Raw genomic sequence first — 21,321 nt, 5'->3', positions numbered from 1 at the left:
TTTTGGCGATGGCGTTGACGGTACCGCTATCGGAGTCGGGTATACACATGGTAGTGAAATGTCGGTTTTCTCTCTGTACATTCTTAGCCCATCTGACATGAAACATCGTCGCGCTATGCAATCCAGAGTAGTTAAGCTCCCATATCTCTTCGACCCTTTCGTAATATCTTTCAATTACATTCCCGGTCATGGCTTCCATCATCACCCCTGAGTTTTGGTCATCACTGTTTATATCTTTCTCCTCTGTGTAGAACGTGTATCCGTTGATATCGTATGCTTGATAAGTCGCGAGGTTGGTCAAGGGGCCATGTGCTAAGGCGTATATGAGCGTTCCGTTCGGACAACCCTCTTCCGGGGGATTAGGCAGAACTCGCTCTTTGAACCAACGCAAGAAAGTGGAGTTGTGCTCTCTAATAACTTTAGCGTCCATCCTGTACACCCCACGGTCACGGTACTTCTTTGCGATGGTCTCTTTGTGCAGTGTCACGAAATCTTCTAGCACATCTAGGTGTTGTAGCACTACTAGTTTGCCTGCCAAGGTCATTTTGTCGGCCCGAGAGTAACACATTCACATCCCTATGACCGTTGGTGTGACCTTCGCCTTCGAGCCTTCCACAGTGCTTGTTGACGGGCAAACCAACAACAGGGTCGCCGGTGCCTACTAGATAACTCTCATAGAAAGAGATGCACTCTTTGGTCAGATATCCCTGGGCTATGCTTCCATCTGGCCGAGACATGTTACGAACGAATCCTTTGATGACACCATTCATCCTCTCGAACGGCATCATATTGTGCAAGAATGTTGGCCCTAGGTCGATGATGTCATCCACGATGTGGACACATAGATGCACCATGACATCAAAGAACGCGGGCAGGAAGGACATCTCTAGCTCATTCATTATGACAACGATCTCTTCCTGTAGCCCATGGAGTTGCTTCACACTGATCGACTTTCGAGAGATAGCATCAAAAAAGTGGCATAGGTCAGTAAGCGTCTCACGCACATGTGTGTCCATAATCCCTCTAAGTGCAACCGGGAGTAACTGCGTCATCATCACATGACAGTCGTGAGACTTCATCCCACTGAACCTTTTTTTTCTTAGTGTCTAGATATCTGCTTATCTTCCCATAATATCTAGAACTAACTTTGATTCTGGCAAGGCACTTGAACAATTGATCGACCTCCTTCTGATCTAAGGTGAATCAAGAGGGGGGCAATATTGTTCTTCCTTCTTGTTTACTTTTTTGCCCCTATCTTCCATCTCTGTCTCTGTCTCGGTCTCCTCTGACGACCTTTTACCGGGCATTTGGAGATCTTTCCTGATATTAAAAAATTCCAAGTCTTTTCTTGCCTTCGGCCCATCCTTGGTCCTCTCCGGCATGTTCATCAATGTTCCAAGCAAACTCTCTAGGATATTTTTTGTGATATGCATTTGATCAAGGCTATGAGGCATGTCGAGTATGGGCCAGTATTCCAAGTCCCAGAAAACAGATCTCGTCTTCCATACCTTGAGCAGGGGCTCCGGTGCCTTTTTCTTCGTCTTTCCCGGCGAGGGGAACTCTTCCCAGTTCTTCAATAACTTATATATTTCTGCACCGCTACACTTATGTGGAGGACCTCGATGCTTAGCCTTACCATTGAATAGATCTCCACTCTTTCTCCACGGGTCATCCTTCTCGAGCCATCTTCGATGCCCCAAGTAAACGATTTTCGAAGACCCGCCATCTTTTGATAGCTGCAGAGAAGTTGTATCATCCATGCACCTCGTGCATCCGCAATATCCATGGCACACCTGGCCGGAGAGATAGCCGCAACCGAGATAGTCCTACACCGTCGTGATCAGCGCAACTCTCATGTAGAAATACTCTCCTTTGGTTGCATCCCATGTCTTGGCCGGTGTTGTCCATAAGGTATGTAGCTCCTCTTTCAGTAACCCGAGATACAAATTTATATCATTTCCCAGTTGTCTCAGCCCTTGAATAAGCATAGCCCTGTGTATGTATGTTTACTTCATGCACAACCAGGGGGGAGGTTGTACATCCATACAAACACGGGCCTTGTGATATGATTGGTGTTCTGGTTGCCAAATGGATTCATGCCATCACTACTAGCGCCAAGCACGATGTTCCTTGGATCATTTGTGAAAAAAATCAAATTCAGCATTTAATGCTCTCCACTGGCTAGCGTCTGCGAGGTGTCTCAGCTTTGGCTCATCTTCTTCATCTGGCTTCACCCTCTCCGCGTGCCAGCGCATAAGCTTTGCTTCCTTAGGATCTACGAAATACCGTTGTAGACGCGGAGTGATCGGAAAGTACCATACAACTTTCTGTGGAGCTTTCTATCCGGCCTTTTTATATCGTGAAGCATTGCACTTTGGACAGATGGTTTTTTCTGTGTGCTCGTTCCGATATATGATGCAATCATTGATGCATGTGTGATATCTAATGTGTGGCAGATCAAGAGGGCACACGATTTCCTTTGCCTCCTTGACACTAGTAGAACACAGGCTTCCCGCGGGAAGAACCTTCTTTAGATACTTCAGAAGCTCATCCAGGCTTGTATCTGTCCATTTGTTTTTTGCCTTCGTCTTTAGAAGTTCTAGTGTGAAACTCAAGTGTGTCACCTCGGGATTGCAACCATCATACAAAGGAGTCATCGAGTCTACCTCCAGTTTCACCAGTTTGGCCTCCTCTCTAGAAGCAGCTCTATCGCTAGTCGTCTTCTTGCGAAGTAGGTCTCGAACATGCGGGTCCCGCATGGCTGAACTTAGTAGCGACGAAGACGACGGCGTATCCACATCTTCTCCGCCTTCAACTGCCTCTTCGCCATCGACATTTCCGAGGTCGTCTTCCTCTTCGGGCACATAATCGGTCATCTCTTCGTCTGGTGGCCCCATGTCGTTATTTCCTACCCCGTCGACATCTTCATCATCTTCTTCACTTATCCACAAAGTATGGCCATGCATGAAACCATGCATGAGCAGGTGCGCCTTGAATGTGCCACCCTCAAAGGGGTCGAGCCTAACTATTCCATTGCATTTTTGACATGGACATAAAACATCCTTCAGTCTTTTTTCATACATGTCATCCACAGCGGATTGCCAGTATCTTTCCACCATCCTTCCATTGACCTTCATGATCACCTGCACGCGGAGCAAATATTATAACCACGTATATATGCATGCATGGATCAAATCCATACAAAAATTCGGCATGACCTTCCCTAAACATAGGACATATTGAGTTTGCCTAAAATTCGTCGAAACGGAATTGAATCGACATTTCGGCAAAACATAGGCAACTGTCACCCACATTATTTCATCAAGTACACAATGTAGGCAACTCAAATTATGCCATGCACAATTCGATATATATATATATATTCTCATATCGCCCATATATATAGTTGCGGTCCTATCCACACAAACACCTTTTTTGCTCACCTATGTGTTGAGAGGGATATCAAGCACCTTTCTTCTTAATTACCTAGTAGCTCTAGATATATAGCTCTAACTAGCTAGCTAGCTAGGGAGAGAGAGGGAGCTAGCTAGGGAGATAGTGGGAGAGGAGAGGGAGAGAAGAGGGAAGGCATTAATGGAAGGGGTGGAGGGCAAAGAAGAGGGGGAGGGAGGGCATTAATGGAGGGGGTGGTGGTGGAGGGCACAAAGAAGAGGGGGTGGTGGAGGGCAAAGAAGAGGGGAGGGAGGGCTCTAATGGAGGGGGTGGTGGAGGGCAAAGAAGAGGGGGGTGGTGGAGGGCAAAGAAGAGGGGAGGGAGGGCTCTAATGGAGGGGTGGTGGAGGGGGAGCATTGAAAGGAACAAGCAAGGTGCAAGGAAAGAGGGAGAAAGGAAGGGGGAGAGGAAGAAGAAATGGGAGGAAGGAGGGGAAAGGTGGTAGGTGGCTGGCGACCATAGTAGTAGCGCGGGGTGCCAATGCACGCTACTGCTATGAGTGCCAGCAAAATATCTACTGGTACATAAAACTAGCTATAGCGCTTGTACAAAAACAACGCTACTGGTATAAGTTTACCCATAGAAGAAATAGCAGTAGCGCGTCTAGGTGCACAGGCGCTGCAGCTACTTTCTTAACAGTAGCGCTGGTTAGAATACAAATGCTGCTAATATTTTTTGGTCGGGTGGTGTGCTGTGGCAAACTTATGAGTAGTGTGGCCTCCAGAAACCCACGCTGCTACTATGTTGTACCAGTAGCGCTCTTTATAACAGACACTACTGGTAATTATCAGTAGCATGGGGTCCATAACAAACGCTACTAGTAAAATTCTATCTATAAGCATTTTCCTAGTAGTCGATACACGGAGTGACAAATCCTAATCTTGATCTATGCCAACTCAGCAAACACCATCAGAGACACCTGTAGAGCATCTTTATAGTCACCCAGTTACGTTGTGACATTTGATAGCACACTAAGTGTTCCTCCGGTATTCGGGAGTTGCATAATCTCATAGTCATAGGAACATGTATAAGTTATGGAGAAAGCAATAGCAGTAAACTAAATGATCAGCGTGCTAAGCTAACGGATGGGTCAAGTCAATCACATCATTCTCTAATGTGTTCCCGTTCATAAAATGACAACTCTTTGTCCATGGCTAGGAAACTTAACCATCTTTGATTAATGAGCTAGTCAAGTAGAGGCATACTAGTGACACTCTGTTTGTCTATGTATTCACACATGTATTAAGTTTCCGGTTAATAAAATTCTAGCATGAATAATAAACATTTATCATGATATAAGGAAATATAAATAACAACTTTATTATTGCCTCTAGGGAATATTTCCTTCACTTTCGCTGGCTGTGAGCGTAGTCATTGGGGGACTGTGTCGACGGCCAGCGCTGAGCATGGTGCTTCAACTAGGACATGGGCGGGAGCCCCCGAGGCCTGAGGGCGGCTCTCCGGAGACTCCAGCAAGTGTATAGCCCCACTCATTATTACGTGAGAGTGTCACGGGCGGAGACCTTCACAGGCGCGAGCCTTACTTCATATTGCCAGACGAGGGCCCCACCTTGTGCCACCCTAGACCGCCGTTGGGGCGTCCGGAAACCAGGACGATGCCAAGGGGCAAAGGGGACGCTAGCGGCGCCCTCGGCGAGCACGGGCCCTCTGCTAGGGGAAGGGCTCTCCGGCGCCTCCCCGGCAGAGGACCTACCCCCGGACGACGCCTTTCCCCGCACGACATGTGGGAGGTCCTTGCTTCGGACCCCTTCCGTGCAGCCCTCAGGGCGCTGCCCTGACTGGAGTGGGGCTGCCGCGCTGGCATCGCCGTCCGCTGCTGCGGCTTGGTCCACCTGCGACCCATGGTTAGCGTAAGCCTGCTCCTGAGATACTAGTGGTACCCTGCGGTGGTTGTCGTTGGCGGGTCGATGAGGCTCCTGGGTGGCTCATGGAAGGCCTCGGCTTCCAGCATCTCTTCTTCCTAGCCCGGCTCGAGGAACGTGAAGGGGTCGTCCTCTGGCGTGTACTCCTGATCCACCATGCGGGGCACATAGGCTTCCTGAGTTGCCTCTCCGGAACCCCTGCCGAGGCGCCCTGCGCCCCACGCCGCGGAGCCCGGTGCGCCTCCCTGGTGGCTGTAGGGTGGCGCTCGATTGGGACTATGAGGAGTCAAGGGCGCTGCCGGATGTTTGGCACCGCCAGTCGTGCTGTCGCTAGCGAGCCCTCCTGGTGCACCTGGGAGCACGTGGGCGCATCAAGGCCCGTCGTGTGACCTGGCCACAACCTGAGATGTAAGTAGGGAGCAGAAAGGCGGCGTACCCCTGGCTACAGCATCCAACAACTCGGCGACGCGCTCCAGCAATGCGTCGCGGCCGATCTCCATCAGGCCGCACCACAGCAGCTCCTGCGCCACCACAAGCGCGGCTCGCATGTTCGCTTGTTCCCGTCGGGTGTGTGGCGCCGTCGCTGCTGTGTAGCTTGCGGATCTTGCGGCGGCCCATGCACACCGTGGCGTGAGGGCGGCGGATGTTGATCCGCGCTGCCCGCGCCCGCGGGCGTTGGGCGGCGCGCGGGCCGCCTGGAGCGCGGAGTTGAGGTCTTCTAGAGCAGATGGAGGTGCTCGAGCGGGCCACGCCGCCTAGCGGTCGGCCTGGGTCCTTGGATCGTCAGACATCGGAGACATGGGGCGAAAACAGGTCGATCGATGGGGAGGAAAACCTCAGCGCACCCCTACCTGGCGCGCCAAATGTCAGATTACGGGTTCTGGCAAAACCCTTGAGGTTAGAACACTGGGGTGCGCACAAAGATCTCTCTCCCCCTATCTCACACTCTCGCAATGATCTCATAGCCTAGCTCGCCGAACCCGAGGAACAAAGGACACAAGAGTTTATACTGGTTCGGGCCACCATTGTGGTGTAATACCCTACTCCAGTGTGGTGTGGTGGATTGCCTTCTAGGCTGGGGATGAACAAGTACAAGGGAAGAACAGCCTCCTGAGGAGAGGTGTTCTTGAGATCTATGAGCTTGTGCGTGTGTGGATGGTCTGGTTCCTCTCCTGATTTGATGAGATTCCCCCTCCCTCTATGGTGGTGGCTGGTCCTATTTATAGAGGCACGGGTCCTCTTCCCAAATATTAGGCGGGAAGGGATCCCACAACGGCCAATTTGAAGGGGGACAACTAGTACAAGTTATCCTGACAAAAGGTGGTCTTCACCTGCCAAAGGCTCTGGTGGTGACGCCGTCGTGGGCTCCATGATGACCTCCGTCCCGCCGTCCTGCTGGTCTTGGTCTCGTTGCACCGATATGGAAACATTTGCCTGATGCCTCGGCACTCCTCGCATGTGCTTGCCTCTTTAGCACCAAAGAGGCAATAGGTACTCTGTGCCCGCTAGCGCCCACCTGGCCTTGGTCGTCATGGCTCACATCACGGAAACCTCACGAGGTGCCCCTTGACTTGATCTCTCTGCTCCTCGCGAGCTAGCCTAGTGAGGCTGCCCCTAAGGAGGTCTTATGGCGTCCGCCTCCCAAGGCTTGGCCCCTCGCGAGGGTATTGAGTGTTTGCTGATGAAGATGGGCCGTACCAGGACACTGGTGGAGCCACGCCCTGGGCCCCGGGCAGGCAAGTCTGGGTACCCCCGTTCCCAAAACACCGACAGAACTCCTTTCCTTGCTTCTACTCTTGTAGAACTTGTGGAAGTTCTTCACCATTAGGCTCAGTTCTTCATTGAAGGCTTGTTTCTCACTTGATGATGTAGGAGCATCACATGAGGCTTTGTAAGCACCACTTGACTTGTTGTCAAGCTCTTCCTTATCCTTGAGTGACATCTCATGAGCAACAACTCTTCCAATGACTTCCGTTGGCTTGAGATCTTTGTAGTTGGGCATCATTTGGATCAATGTGCACACGGTATCATATTTCCATCCAAGGCTCTTAGGATCTTCTTGATGATGAATCTATCGGTCATCTCTTCACTTCCAAAGCTGGCAATCTCATTTGTGATGAGAGCGAGCCTAGAGTACATTTCAGCGACACCTTCACCATCCTTCATTTTGAACTTGTCAAGCTGACTTTGAAGCACATCCAATTTGGATTCCTTGACGGAGTCAGTACCCTCGTGCATATCAATCAAAGTATCCCAAATTTCCTTTGCATTCTCAAGACGGGTGATTTTGTTGAATTCTTCGGGGCACAATCCGTTGAAGAGAATATCACAAGCTTGAGCATTGTATTGCAGCATCTTCAACTCTTCTGCGGTAGCGTCACGGTTTGGTTCTCTCCCATCAAAGAATTCACCTTGCAAGCCAATACACACAATAGCCCAAACGGCAGGGTTATGTCCAAGAATATGCATTTTCGTCTTATGCTTCCAACTAGCAAAATTAGTACCATCAAAGTAAGGACCTCTACGGTGGTAATTTCCCTTGCTAGACGCCATACTCTCCTAGGTTGTGAAACCAAGACTATGATCACCAAAAGCTATGGAAATCAAGGCAAATGGAGACCAAAGCTCTGATACCACTTGTAGGATCGAAAGTATGTCTAGAGGGGGTGATTAGGTTACTTGACCAAATAAAAATCTAGCATTTTCCCAATTTGAAGTCTTGGCAGATTTTAACAACTTAGCACAAGTCAAGCAATCAACCTACACATGCAAGTCTAAGAGTATAGCAGTGGAATGTAAAACATTGCACATGAAGGTAAAGGGAGGAGTTTGGAGGGAGCAAACATAATGTAGACACGGAGATTTTTGGCATGGTTTCGATAGGTGGTGCTATCGTACATCCACGTTGATGGAGACTTCATCCCACGAAGGGTAATGGTTGCGAAAGTCCACGGATGGCTCCACCCATGAAGGGTCCACGAAGAAGCAACCTTGTCTATCCCACCTTGGCCATCGCCCATGAAGGACTTGCCTCACTAGGGTAGATCTTCACGAAGTAGGCGATCTCCTTGCCCGTACAAAATCCTTGGTTCAACTCCACAATCTTGACGGAGGCTCCCAAGTGACACCTAACCAATCTAGGAGACACCACTATCCAAAAGGTAATAGACGGTGTGTTGATGATGAACTCCTTGCTCTTGTGCTTCAAATGACAGTCTCCCCAACACTCAACTCTCTCTCACTGATTTGGATTTGGTGGAAATATGATTTGAGTGGAAGGAAACTTTGGGAAGGCTAGAGATCAAGATTCAAATGGTTGGAATGGAATATATTGGTCTCAACACATGAGTAGGTGGTTCTCTCTCAGAAAATGAAACCTGAAGTGTAGGAATGTTCTGATGGCTCTTTACCATAATGAAGGAAGGGTGGAGGGGTATATATAGCCTCCACACAAAAACTAACCGTTACACACAATTCACCAAACTCGGTGGGACCGAATCAGAAAACTCGGTGAGACCGATTCAGTTCAAAATGTGAACGTTAGGCTTTTCGGTGGGACCGACGTGTCAACTCGGTGGGACCGATTTCATTAGGGTTAGGGCATAACATAATCTCGGTGAGACCGATTACACAAACTCGGTGGGACTGATTTTGGTAATAAGCTAACCAGAGAGTTGGTCAGGCAAACTCGGTGGGACCGAATCGCTCATTTCGGTGAGACCGAAATGTTACGAAAGGGAAACAGAGAGTTTGCATTGTGAACTCGGTGGGACCGGTCGCTCATCTCGGTTGGACCAAAACATTACAAAGGGAAACAGAGAGTTTGCAATCCCATCTCGGTGAGACCGAAGTGACTAGGATTTGTGGCAGTGGCTATGTCAAGTGAACTCGGTGGCGCCGGATAGAACATTTCGATGGGGCCGAGTTTGACTTTTTGGTTTGGGACATATGTGGATATGAGAAAGTGGTTGAGGGTTTTTGGAGCATATCACTAATCATTTTGAATAAGCAAGCCATTGAGCAACACCTCATCCCCTTTTAATAGTATTGGCTTTTCCTATGGACTCAATTTGATCTTGGATCACTAAAAGTAAAATGTGGAGTCCTGAGCTTGAGCCAATATGTGTCCTTAGCATTTTGAGGGGTCCACATTCCTAATCCATGCCATGCCAATCATTGAACTTTCTGAAATGAACATCTTGAAATAGTGTTCGTTCAATGAGCTATATGTTGTTACTAATTACCAAAACCACCCAGGGATAGTTGCACTTTCATTTGGGGTCAGTCTAGATCCTGCCAGAAGTAACGACCGCCGACGAGTGTGTCCGGGACGTTACACCTACTCCTTTGGTTCTTGGGGCAGCCAAACCTTCAATCTCTTTGTATCTTACTCATGACTTAATCTTTTTTTATGCAGATAGGTCTTTCGGAGGTCAACTCCAGCAGGCTTAGGGAATCATTTTTTAACACGGTACAGACGCAAGCGCTCATACGTTCACCTCTATGAACGCACACACGTACACCCTACCCCTATGAGCATCTTCGAGAGACTGAGCCGGCATATCATCTTGAGATTTATGAAGCCACCGTAGGTGCCTCGTCCTTGAAGGAAACGTTGATGTCTACTACGCAACTTCATTCTTGTAGACACGTGTTGGGCCTCCAAGCGCAGAGTTTTGTAGGACAGTATCAATTTCCCCTGAAGTGGATGACCTAAGGTTTATCAATTCGTGAGAGGTGTAGGATGAAGATGGTCTCCCTCAAACGACCCTGCAACCAAATACAAGAAATCTCTTATGTCCCCAACACACCCAATACAATGGCAAATTGTATAGGTGCACTAGTTCGGCGAAGAGATGGTGATAAAAGTGTAATATGAATAGTAGATATTGGGTTTTGTTATCTGAAATTATAAAAACAGCAAGGTAACTAATAGTAAATGGGCACAAAAACGGTGTTGCGATGCTTAAAAATGAGGCCTAGGGTCCGTACTTTCGCTAGTGCAATTTCTCAACAGTGTTAACATAGTTGGATCATATGATTATCCCTCAAATTACAATAAAGAATCAATCCCGAGTTCCTCTTAGCGGATAACAAAAGATAGCAATTGTTTGTAGGGTACGAAACCCCCTCAAAGCTATTCTTTCCGTTCGATCTATTCAATAGTTCGTACTAGAATAACAACAAAGCATATTCATATTCATAATACTCAATCCGCACAAGGAACTATAAAGAGACCCTGTTGGGGATATGATTATCATATATGACCCGCCTAAGAGGGGCCGGGTCATCCATTATGACGGTTCATATAAATGAAGCCCAAGAGTATACTAAGGAGGGCGGTTCATAGATAGGCTTGTTAAAAGGCCCAAGTCTGGAGGCGGCTTAAGGCCCGTAAGTGTAAACCGCCATGTATAGGTAAACTTGTATTGTAAGGCATGTAAGATAAGTCACCGAGCTGAACACATTTGTATGAGCCGGCCGGGACTCTGTAGGCTGCAGGGCGTCAACCCATGTATATAAGGGGACGACCCGGCAGCGGCTTAGGGCAAGAAACAACAAATCGAAAGCCAAGCAAAGTGTGTTTGCTCCCTGGTAATCAAAACCCTAGCAATACCACCTCAAACTGGAGTAGGCTTTACCTTCACCGCAAGGGGCCGAACCAGTATAAACTCTCTGCGTCCTTTGTCCCGTTTAAACCCTTTAAGCTAACCTCGTCCCAATGGCTCCACAACTAAGTCCTTCTACGAGGACATCTGCCGTGACACTTCCACGACAGTTGACGCCCATCGTGGGGCCCGCGCACGATGGTTTTGAGTTCATAAAGGGCAGCTTCGAAGGGCTCAAGGGATACATTGTGGGCCGGATGACAAAGAGTCGTCGCGGCAAGCTCTACATCGACGATGCAGGCTGGGGACCCGAGGCCGGCTCAATTGAGTATAGGTATCGGGTCCCCTTCGGCGGAATCCACGTCTTCATTGGCAAGATCGGTAAGCCGGGCCCTGAGCCAGACATCTGCACCGACATCATCGGGACGGCTCAGCGTGCAGGACCCGCTCGGCCTCAACCCGCCGTAAGGCATGTCTTTGTTGGGTTCACCCACGGGGCTGAGTTGGAAGGCTTTGTCTCCGGTGGTGAGACGGCCATCTGCTCTGATGATGAGTCGTCCACAGGCGAGACCAACTCAATGTATCAGCTACAAGACGGACGACTTGGGGGCTGTTCCGATGGCGACAGTATTCCATATCCCCGTGAGCCGCCGAACAGGGTGGCGATCTACATGGCTGGTGTAACAGCCTGGATTTTTGCCCTTTTCTTCTTCCTTTGATTTTTTTGGAATTCCTGTTTTGTTTTGCTTTTCCGTGGCTATGTGGTTCTGAAACTTGGGAAGATCATGTCTTCCTAGGTTTTATAGTGGCTTGTCACCCTCATCATCATCCCAAGATCATGTTATTTCCATCCTTGACCTAACCCAATATTCTTTTTATTGGGAATATTCCTTTTCTGATAAAGGAATAACCCTTTAAAACCCTAAGTTGTGAAGAAACCTATATTTCTGTCACTCCTAAAATTCCCAAATAATTTTCATAAATTTTTCGGGTCATATCTTCCTCAAATATAGCAAAATATATCATTGGCCATCTTTCCCATCATGCTCAATTAATTCCTTTTCTGTTCAGTCCTGAATGGCAGTTTGTGAAGCAAGTGCCATTTATCTTTGCCCAATTCAACCCAAACTTCTTGGAAATCTTTTCCTGTCCAAATAATTGCCTCATGCCAAAATGCAACTCAATTTGCCTAGTAAATATTCCTGAGCAATTATTCAAAGTTCCTATCTGAGGGAAGTGATTGTGAAGAAAGTACAAGCAAGGCATATCCAAAGAGTTGAAATTTTGAAAGGTCCTTCATATGATAAAATCATGACACTCCACCAAATATGAGCTCATGTAAATCATCTATGTGAGCCCAGCCCCAAATCTTACTTTCTGGTCAGATTTTCAATTTGTGAAGCAACTATATTTTATATTGCTTCAATTGAGCTGAAACTTTACCAGGAAATGCTTCCACCTATATCAACTCTTTCCACCAATTTTTAGCTCAATTAGTTAATCCAATTGCCCTGTGCATTTTTTCCAACTTTCTGTCTAGAATGAAGCTTTGTGAAGCAAGTGCCACTTTGGTATTTCCAAATAGAATGAAAGTTTACAGAAGCTTCATATCATCATATAACCCCTCTATGTCAAATTTCAGCTCATGACAATCAAGTATGTGAGTGTAACATCCAAATTCCTAATTCTGGCCAGTTTTGCACTTTCTACAGCAACCCTCATCTAAACTTCTCTTCTTAGTCTGATTTTTGGTGATCAAAATCACCTTAGTGTGTGATCATCATCAGACAAACTATTTACCACGTTACCAAGCTGGTTTAACCACAGCAAGTTACAAGCACCTCAACGTTGATTTACATTGGATCTAAGTGCAAATCTCTTCTTTGCCCCTGGACCCAATTATTTCTTCAGTTGGACTAAGGGCACCAAGGTCCATCTACTGGACATGGTCGGCCACGCCAAAGCGCGCCGCTTGCGCCAGTGCGCATGGTGATCACGCTTGCGTCATAGCTGAATGCATGCTCTGGCTTGTTCCGGCCACTGTGCTCGTCTCCTACCTCCTCGTCTCGACCTCCATTCATGTCTAGTAGCTGCCCCGTGAGCTCCTGTGTCGCCCTGTGCCTCTGCCTCATCGTCGTTCGCCTTAAATGCGTCGCTAGCGCGAATGCCCGTGCCGCGTCCAGCCTCTGCCCGTCATTAAAGCTCGGTCGGAAGCTCACTCGTGAGCTCTAGAGCCCTCCCCGTGGCTATATATAGCATGCCCGAACCCCTCCGCGGCTCATTCACTCCTCCCCCGCCTCTTTTACCCACCGTAGCAGCTCTCCTCGCTGTTTTCTTCTTCGGCCATCGCGGCCACCACCGGAGTTCGTCTCGGTTCCGGCCACCACAGCCCCCTCTCCTCCTACCAAGCCCTCCAATGTCTTCCTCTCTTTCCCGCGGTTCGCCCCACCCCACTGGTTCGTCTCCGGAGAGCCCCATGGCAGCGTCCCCCGAGTCCGGCCGCCGCCTTCTCCTCTCGGCCTCATCCTTGATTCCGGCCGTCCACGCCTCCCCTCCACCCCCTGACTCCACCAACGCCTCCTACACCCTCCGGTGAACCCTCCCAAGCTCTCACTCGCCTCCCCGTCGCCGGAGCACCTCGCCCCCAAGAAAATGGCCGCCGGAGCCACCTCTGTTCTCCCCTTCGTCGTGGTCGCTCTGCTCCTCTCCGACGTCTCCTCTGCGCGGGGATGGATGCAGCAGGCCAGGCCGAGCCCGCTGGTGGTCTCACCTTAGCCGGAGACGGCCAGAGCCACCGAGGCCCTCATCGCCCGCACCCGAACAGAGCCATCCCCACCGCCTTGTCCTGTTTCCCCCGCGTTCGGTCTATCCCTCCCCTGGCCGCGGCACTCGCCAGCACGCCCGGCTGGCCCCTCGCCGACCGGAGTCGATCGCCGGAGCATCCGCTCCCGTCGCCGGCCGCTCGACCCCACCCCTCCTCTATTTCCTGTCGGGAGGAGGAAGAAGAAGATGGGAGCAGGGAGTGGATAAAGTGGGTCCCGCTTGTCATCCCCTGCCCGTTGACCCAGCCACCTCTGCCCACGTGGCAAGTGGAGACGGTTTTCCCAGAGTACGTTTCCTCTTTTCTGAAAGCGTACTTTGCGTCTACTTCGGTTCAGAATACGTTTTCTGAGTCCGAAAGCGTATTTCTAATTCTGCGCCTCTGCCTTATCCACTCAGGGACTTGTTTGTGATGATATTTTTACAGATTAGTCCCTGATCTTCTACACCTCATAACTCTGCAACCATAACTCCGATTGAGGTGAAACCAGCGCTCACTTCTTCGTCTCATCGAGCTCTATATTTTGATAATATTTCACTAGGTGGTCTCACCGTGAAAATGACCATTATGCCCTTGCCTCTAATCACCCCCCTCCGAGAAAGAACCGCCCGGCGTTTCGTTTCGCGGCTTCACCACACTTCTTCTCGGAGTCTCCGTCACCCCCAGGCAAGCCACAGTACCCACTAACATGATAGTCATGCAGTAGCCATGGTTTTCAACTTGAATATTTATTAAATGTTTGCTTGTTTAAAATATGGTTATCGTTGTTTCGGTAATGCTTCTGGGTCAGTGCTTACTTTCTTGCTATGTTGTTATGCACTTGGTTATCATGCCCTGCTAGTTCCTAGTATTCCTTTCATATTCTTATGCTTGCTAGTAGTACATGTTGATGTTGCTGATGGTCTTCGGTGCATGACTCCCGTCTGTCCCGAGTACCGTTGTTATGCATGTTCCATTGCATCCAGTTGGTTAAATGCTTGCATGATGACATTGTTGATATGTTCTTGCATGATATTTATTGTTGATGCTAGTGGTCATGCTATGTTCCTGAGAAGTGTGTACTTGTGGTGTTCATGCTAATCAGTATGCCATGCTCAGTTGGATATGATTCGTTGTTGATATGGTTAATAGTTATGTTGCACCTCCATGCTTATGCTGATATCATGTTCATGCATTGTAATTTTCATCATGTTATTTTATCACGGATCAGCATATTTGCATTCAAGTTTAACCGGATTAAATTGAACTTGAACAACTGTTGGCTGAGTCATGGTGCCACCATATCGAGCTGACAAGTGCAACCACACTTGCCTTTATGGGGAGGTCCTAACTGGGTCTATTGTCGTGCCTCTCGCCGATGCCTCCAACGAGGGAAGGTTATGGGCGTGCGGTACCCTAGCCCGGTAAGCAGACATAACCTTGTGTGCCCGTTGTTGTTATATCCGGATTGTCCCCGTTTGGGACCGTTTTGCCACGACGGTGGCCGTTGGTGCCTTTGGTAGGCACGGGTCCACCCATGACCTGGCCCAGAGGGGAGTTGGTCGGAGTGGCCGGGAGAGTGTCATGGCAGTAGATCGGTTTTGTCGGAATGTTGTTGGTCCACCCAAATGGGAGCGAGAGGCCATGGTTTCCGTGGTGTGGGTATAGTGTACTAACCTCTGCAGAGTGTATATTAAATCTATCGATTGCTGTGCCCGCAGATAAGGGCCCAGTTCGTGTCGGTCACACTATGGCTCAACAATTATAATAATAACTTGCTTAATTACAACCCCGGTTCGATGATGAGATAAGTTGGTGTTGTGATCCATGAATGATCACCGTTTGGTTACGAGGTAACTCGTTGAGCCCAGAGTGGTTCCATTCGTGATCCGTGAATGATGACCGTGGTATCGAGGATACCAAGTTGATAAGTATTCGTGATGTTGTGCGAGAATCGTGGGTAAAGATCAAGCTCCTTGTGGTCATTTAATGATTACTACGGTATTGTTTATACCAAGCTTGATTTGATCCTGAGATCATCGTGTAATGTCCGAGGTGGGTAAGTGATGCATGTGATGGTTACGAGGTAACCTGAACAGAATAAGTGGTGCATATAGTGTCATCATGCACTACTAGGGAAAACCTTATACACAGAAATTTAGCAACAGCGCGGGTTAAAAAAGGGTGCTAGTGCTAGATAGCAGTAGTGGTTCAGAATAAACCGCGCTACAGATACGATTCTAGCAGTAGCATGTGTGCCCGTAAAAGCGCTACTACTAATATTCCCATTGCTGGAACGATGGGCTACGCATAGCAGTAGCGGCCTTGCAGGAAGCGCGCTACCGCTAGGGCATGAGTAGCAGCGCGTTTCCCTGTAACAAAGCTACTGCTAATGGAAATAAAATAAAATGAAAAACAAATAGAAAAGTAAATGAAATTGAAAGAAACAGAAAAAGGAGAAAGAAAAAAAATAAAATGTAAAGCAAAATAAATGAAAAAGCGAAAAAATAGAGAAAGGCTTAGCTATAGCGTGTGTTAGTAAGAGGCGCTGTAGCTAACGCAGCTGCAGCGGTTTCCAGGACCCCTGCTATAGAAACAGAAAAGGAAATAAAAGAGAAAGAAAATTACATATGTATAGAAGTAGCGCGTTTTGGAAAAAGCGCTATAGCTACCTTAGCTATAGCGCGTTCTCCGAAACGCGCTACCGCTAGTTTTGACTTAACCAAAAAACCGTCCCCCCCCCGCCACCACTTGCCCCCCAAATCTCTTGACCCACCCCGCCGCCGTCTCCCCGGTTCGCCGTCGCCCCACTTCGCCGCCGTCTCCTGCCGACGTCGACGCCCCCGGAGCCACCAGAGCCGTGCCCCGTCGACGCCACCGGAGCCGCCCCCAACGCCACAGAGCCGCGCGGCCTCATCAATGCCACCGGAGCCGTCGCCCACGCCACCGGATCCTCCCTCGCCACAACTGCCTCCCTCGCCGTCATTGGAGATGCCCCTGCCTCCCTCGCCACCACCGGAGCCATCCTCTGTAAGCCCCCACCCCTCCTCTCTCTCTCATGCATAGGTTAGCTAGTTTAATTATGTTAATTATCTAGGTTAGGGCAAAAATTTAGTTAGGGCTTTGACAGAGAAGTAGTTAGGTTAACTAGTTTAATTAGGTTAATTACCTAGGTTAGTGGAAAAATTTAGTTAGGGCTTTGACAGAGAACTAGTCAGGTTAACTAGTTTAATTAGGTTAATTATCTAGGTTATTTAGGCAAGTTTTATTTTAAAGATGATCCCTTCCTAGACTTTTATTGTTGATTATATCTTTTCATTGAAGTGGTCATGTTGTTTGTGCCCAAGTGGCTTTATTGTTTGAATGAAGCTGAGTGGCCTATATATGTTTTGCCAGAATGTTGATTCATTTCCGTTCTGGCAAATTTGAGGTTCTCAATTTGTCCACTTTTTAGCAAAGGTCATGCCGAAATTTTCCGTGAATTTCGGCATGACTTGTGCTACAAACTAGGACATATCGAGTGCCCGGGATTTGCCGCACCAGGAAGGAGTCAATGTTCCTACAAAACATAGGCCTTTTGTATGTCATTATTCATTTTATTAGGTCTAGAATTAATTTACTAGATTTAATCATAGGAAACATGGCTAGTAACGATGAAGGACAGGGTTGAAACGAATCGGATGCGGATGCGGCTCAAATGAGTTAGGGTTCATGTAAGGGTGTGGAAACGAATCAAATTTCTAAGATGAATCATAAAACGAGTAAAGTTTCACCACTTATTTCACTTTATAGTTGGATAATTGGAATATCCGCTACCACTTTCCACCCCTAGGTTTATCAAATTAGATGGTAATTAGGGTAGTAGTTCCTAGGTACTAATTAGTTAGTAAGAACTTGTTGCTATTTTTATTTATAGTAAGTTTATTTTTAGTAAGAACTAGTTGAATTAATAGAACTAGTTAGTAAGAACTTGTTGCTATTTTTTTAGTTAAAGCAATTTTTCTCGCATCGACGTGGACGATGCCTATCCTGCATCCTCTTCGTCGAGTCGGCGGAGGACGACACCTGCTTGACCAGATGGGCCATGTCCGGGACTGGGCTCCGCCGAGGTGGTACTAGGAGGCGCTACCTACCGGGGGGCGCAGGTAGGTGAGGAGCCAGCCTGTCGTTGACCCGAACCTTCTTTGGTGGCGGTCGCGTGGGCCAGTGACGGTCCAGAGGCTCGAGGACTCCGCGGAGGTGGTGCGTCATCGTGTCAGTGAGGAGGACGCGCACGTTCATCGCTACTTGTTTGCATTGGAGCACAGGTTCTCCAATACCTGGCAGGTTCTCCAGGGATCTCACTGGAGCTATGATCCCGTGATGGTTCCTTCTCTGTGGGTGTCCACCGCCCGCGCCGATACCCGTCGTGTGCTAGGGTTTTAGTTGTATTAGTGCTGTTATATGTATGACACTATTTGGGATGTATTAGTGATAATATTCGACGATGTACAGACGCATGAGATGATTCACTTTTGCTTATTGAATGCATACTAATTTTAGTCCTATAAGATATTTTGAAATGTATATCTTGTGTTGCTCAATATCCAAGTGGCCGGTCATGTTTGTAGGTTACACCTCCGAGTGGCCTATGTTTTGCCGGAGTGTTGATTCATTTCCGTTCTGGCAAATTTCAGGCGCTCGATATGTCCTATTTTAGCAAAGGTCATGCCGGATTTTTCCGTGAATTTTGGCATGACTGGTGCCAGAATATGTAGGAAATATCGAGTGCCCCGGATTTCTGTGTTGAGTATCCTGGTAGTTGTCTTCGATAGATTTTCAATTAATGTTTTAACTATGAACATAGGAAATGTCTGATGACGAAAAGGATTTCGGTATTTGCAAATACTGCGAAGACGAGCGTGGCCTGTGCGACAGAATCTTCCTAGATGATGATAGGCGCTTCAACATCAAGCTGGACGAGAACTTCGAAGTGGATACAGTAAGTCACAATGACAAGTCTTTTTTCGTAATTAAGCATGACATCTGCTTCATTTGCTTCAACTTATATTTTTTTTACATTGTACTAGCGTATCCCCTACCATGCAAGAGTTTTTGTATTGGATAAGATAGGTTTTAGTCATACTATGGAGGTAAAGAAAGTTTACTTGAAGACCGAGCATGGTTATATTTTCCACGCAAAATTATACAATTCAGATGACTACACCTATTTTGGATGCAAAACATGGCGAGCACTATGCAAGACTTATGCATTTGAGCCTGATATGGTTATCACCTTTGATATTCGTCCGGAAGATGATATTGAAGGTAATACCGACATCTGGGTCGATGTGCAGACGCCTCCAGTTATACCATTATGTAAGTTTCTCCACCATATTTATGTCTTTGATATTGTTTATTCAAAAATAGTTGACAACTAATTTGTATTGTCAGCTTATTTCGGTGTAAGCAAACATGTCCAGGGCTTGGTAGACATGACCTACTACTGTCCCGAGGCTGAACTCAACTGCGAGGAGCTAAGTCATTATGTTTCATGGCTTGAGGATCTTGGTACTGTCAAGACAAATTTTCTTCCTGCATTTAGAAATGTTGGTACTGAAAACATGCGACCAATAGTGTTCGTAATGAACTACGGTCACATCTATTTAGGAAGGATGGTAAGATTTTTACTATTTGTCCCCAGTGCATCTTTTCCATACATTATTTTTGAAGCTAAACTTCATTGCTAAGTATGTTACCATACGATGTTCTTCAACAGGGACTCCCGATGAATGTTGTGCCTTATGGGATCGAGACTAAAGGTACCATGAGTATTATTATCTTACGGCCAAGATATCCTACAGATTACTTTAGTGCATTCAAGATTAGCGACGGATGCTTAATAGTGCAAGACTGGACCAAATATGTGATGGGGGAGCGCAGAGAAGTACTAGGGGGCAGCAAACAGATGCGCTGCCCACGATTAGGAGACAAGTTCATCTGCATGCTCCAACTTGATCAAGGAGGAGAGCTACACATTTTTTATGTTATTTTACCTAAGAGAGAGCAGCAGGAGTGATTAGCTAGCTAGAAATGAGTTTGAGGATGATGATGTGCTACACTATTACTATGATGATAAAATAGCTAGTGTTGGTGGTAATGACTATGATGATTATTATTAACTAGTGTTAGTGGTGATTAAATAAATATTGTTGGTGGTAATGACTATGATGATGATTAAATAGCTTGTGCTGGCGGATTAGATTCAAGTGGAGGCAACATGTGGTGCACATCGAAAGTACTACTAGTCCAAACTAGATCAAGTTTTGATTAGTAGTATACTTTTGACATGCACCACATATTGCCTCCACTTGAACCTAATCCACCTTCATTTGACACACTGTTATGGACATAATGATGTAAACCTCATAACTGGTATTGTACCAATATTTGTCCTATGGTGCATAAATACACTAAAAATAAAAAAAGAATACTAGTAGCGATGGCGAGAAAACACGCTGCCAGTAGTTACATTAGCAGTAGCGCGGGAGTGAACAAACGCTGCAGCTATTTGCCCTAGCAGTAGCGCGTGCGGGCACGCGTTACTGCTAAGCAATAGTTGTAGAGCCTTATTAGTAGCGCGCCTACCCACGCTACTAGTGAGCACAAAACCCGCGCTGCTGCTAGCCTTTTCCCTAGTAGTGATGTTGCATGCTAGTATCATCAGATTTATATGTTCATGCCATGCTCCTATTGTTCTAGCAGTATTATGTTCATGTTGTTCATGCCATGTTATCCTGATGATCTCATGATAATTCCTGCTTAACCTGTAATTGCCATGCTATTGTTTGTCTTGAATGCTTCTGGTTATTGTGAGCTTGCAAGTACATTCAATGTACTGACCTGGCATGTCATGCCAGTTTGTAGTTCGTGCCTGGATTGCTTGCTTGTTTGGTGTTGTTCCCGTGTTCACGAGCTAGGATAAACGTTTCAGCCAGAGTCCCTACGGATTGGAGTCCATCATCATTGTTTGTTGTTCCGCTGCCAGTAGTTGTTTCGCTGCCTTGAGTTGTTATGCTGCTTGTATAGAGCAAGCGTGGTTGGCGTAGTGTCATCGTGCCGATGTTATTCATCGTAATATCGGAACCCTTGTATTCCTATTTGTGTTATAATACAGAGCTGGTTTGTTCTATACTAAGCAGTGCCGTATTCCAGAAGACTTCACCTCGATCTCTGGGCTGGAATATGGGGCGTTCCGGTTTTCTCTGAGCCGGGGTGCCACAGGCTTGGTATCAGAGCAGGTCTGGCTATAGAGCGTCCTAGTTCACTGGAAAGTTAGAAAACGGTAGTATAGGGCCTGGTTGTTGCCCTTGCTTGCTGCATTTGGTTGTTGCATTTGTTTGCTGCATATAGTCTTATTTCGGTTACCTTAACCCCTGTTTCATGCGTAGATGGCGGTCAACTTCCACGAGTTTAGTGCCCTTCCCATAGCTCCCGGTGCTGTTCCGATTGAGTTTAGTCCCACTCCTGCACCTCTCAGCTTTGCCGCCCTCCTTGGCGACATGTGGCGTAGCATTTATCCACGCGGAGATCCACC

General features: G+C 47.5%; 1 long non-coding RNA gene across 1 annotated transcript; it reads left to right on the top strand.

Moving 5' to 3' along the window:
- Positions 1-12,963: 12,963 nt before the first annotated feature.
- Positions 12,964-17,795, top strand: LOC125545974. The gene is made up of 3 exons (XR_007300385.1): positions 12,964-14,054; positions 14,193-16,775; positions 17,734-17,795. It is a non-coding gene; the product is annotated as an uncharacterized LOC125545974 (long non-coding RNA).
- The last annotated feature ends 3,526 nt before the right edge of the window (positions 17,796-21,321 follow it).

Source organism: Triticum urartu, chromosome 1 (assembly GCF_003073215.2).
Source record: "Triticum urartu cultivar G1812 chromosome 1, Tu2.1, whole genome shotgun sequence".
NCBI classification, from domain to species: domain Eukaryota; kingdom Viridiplantae; phylum Streptophyta; class Magnoliopsida; order Poales; family Poaceae; genus Triticum; species Triticum urartu.
The sequence above is the reverse complement of the archived record's forward strand: the minus strand, read 5'-3'. Positions and strand labels throughout refer to the sequence as shown.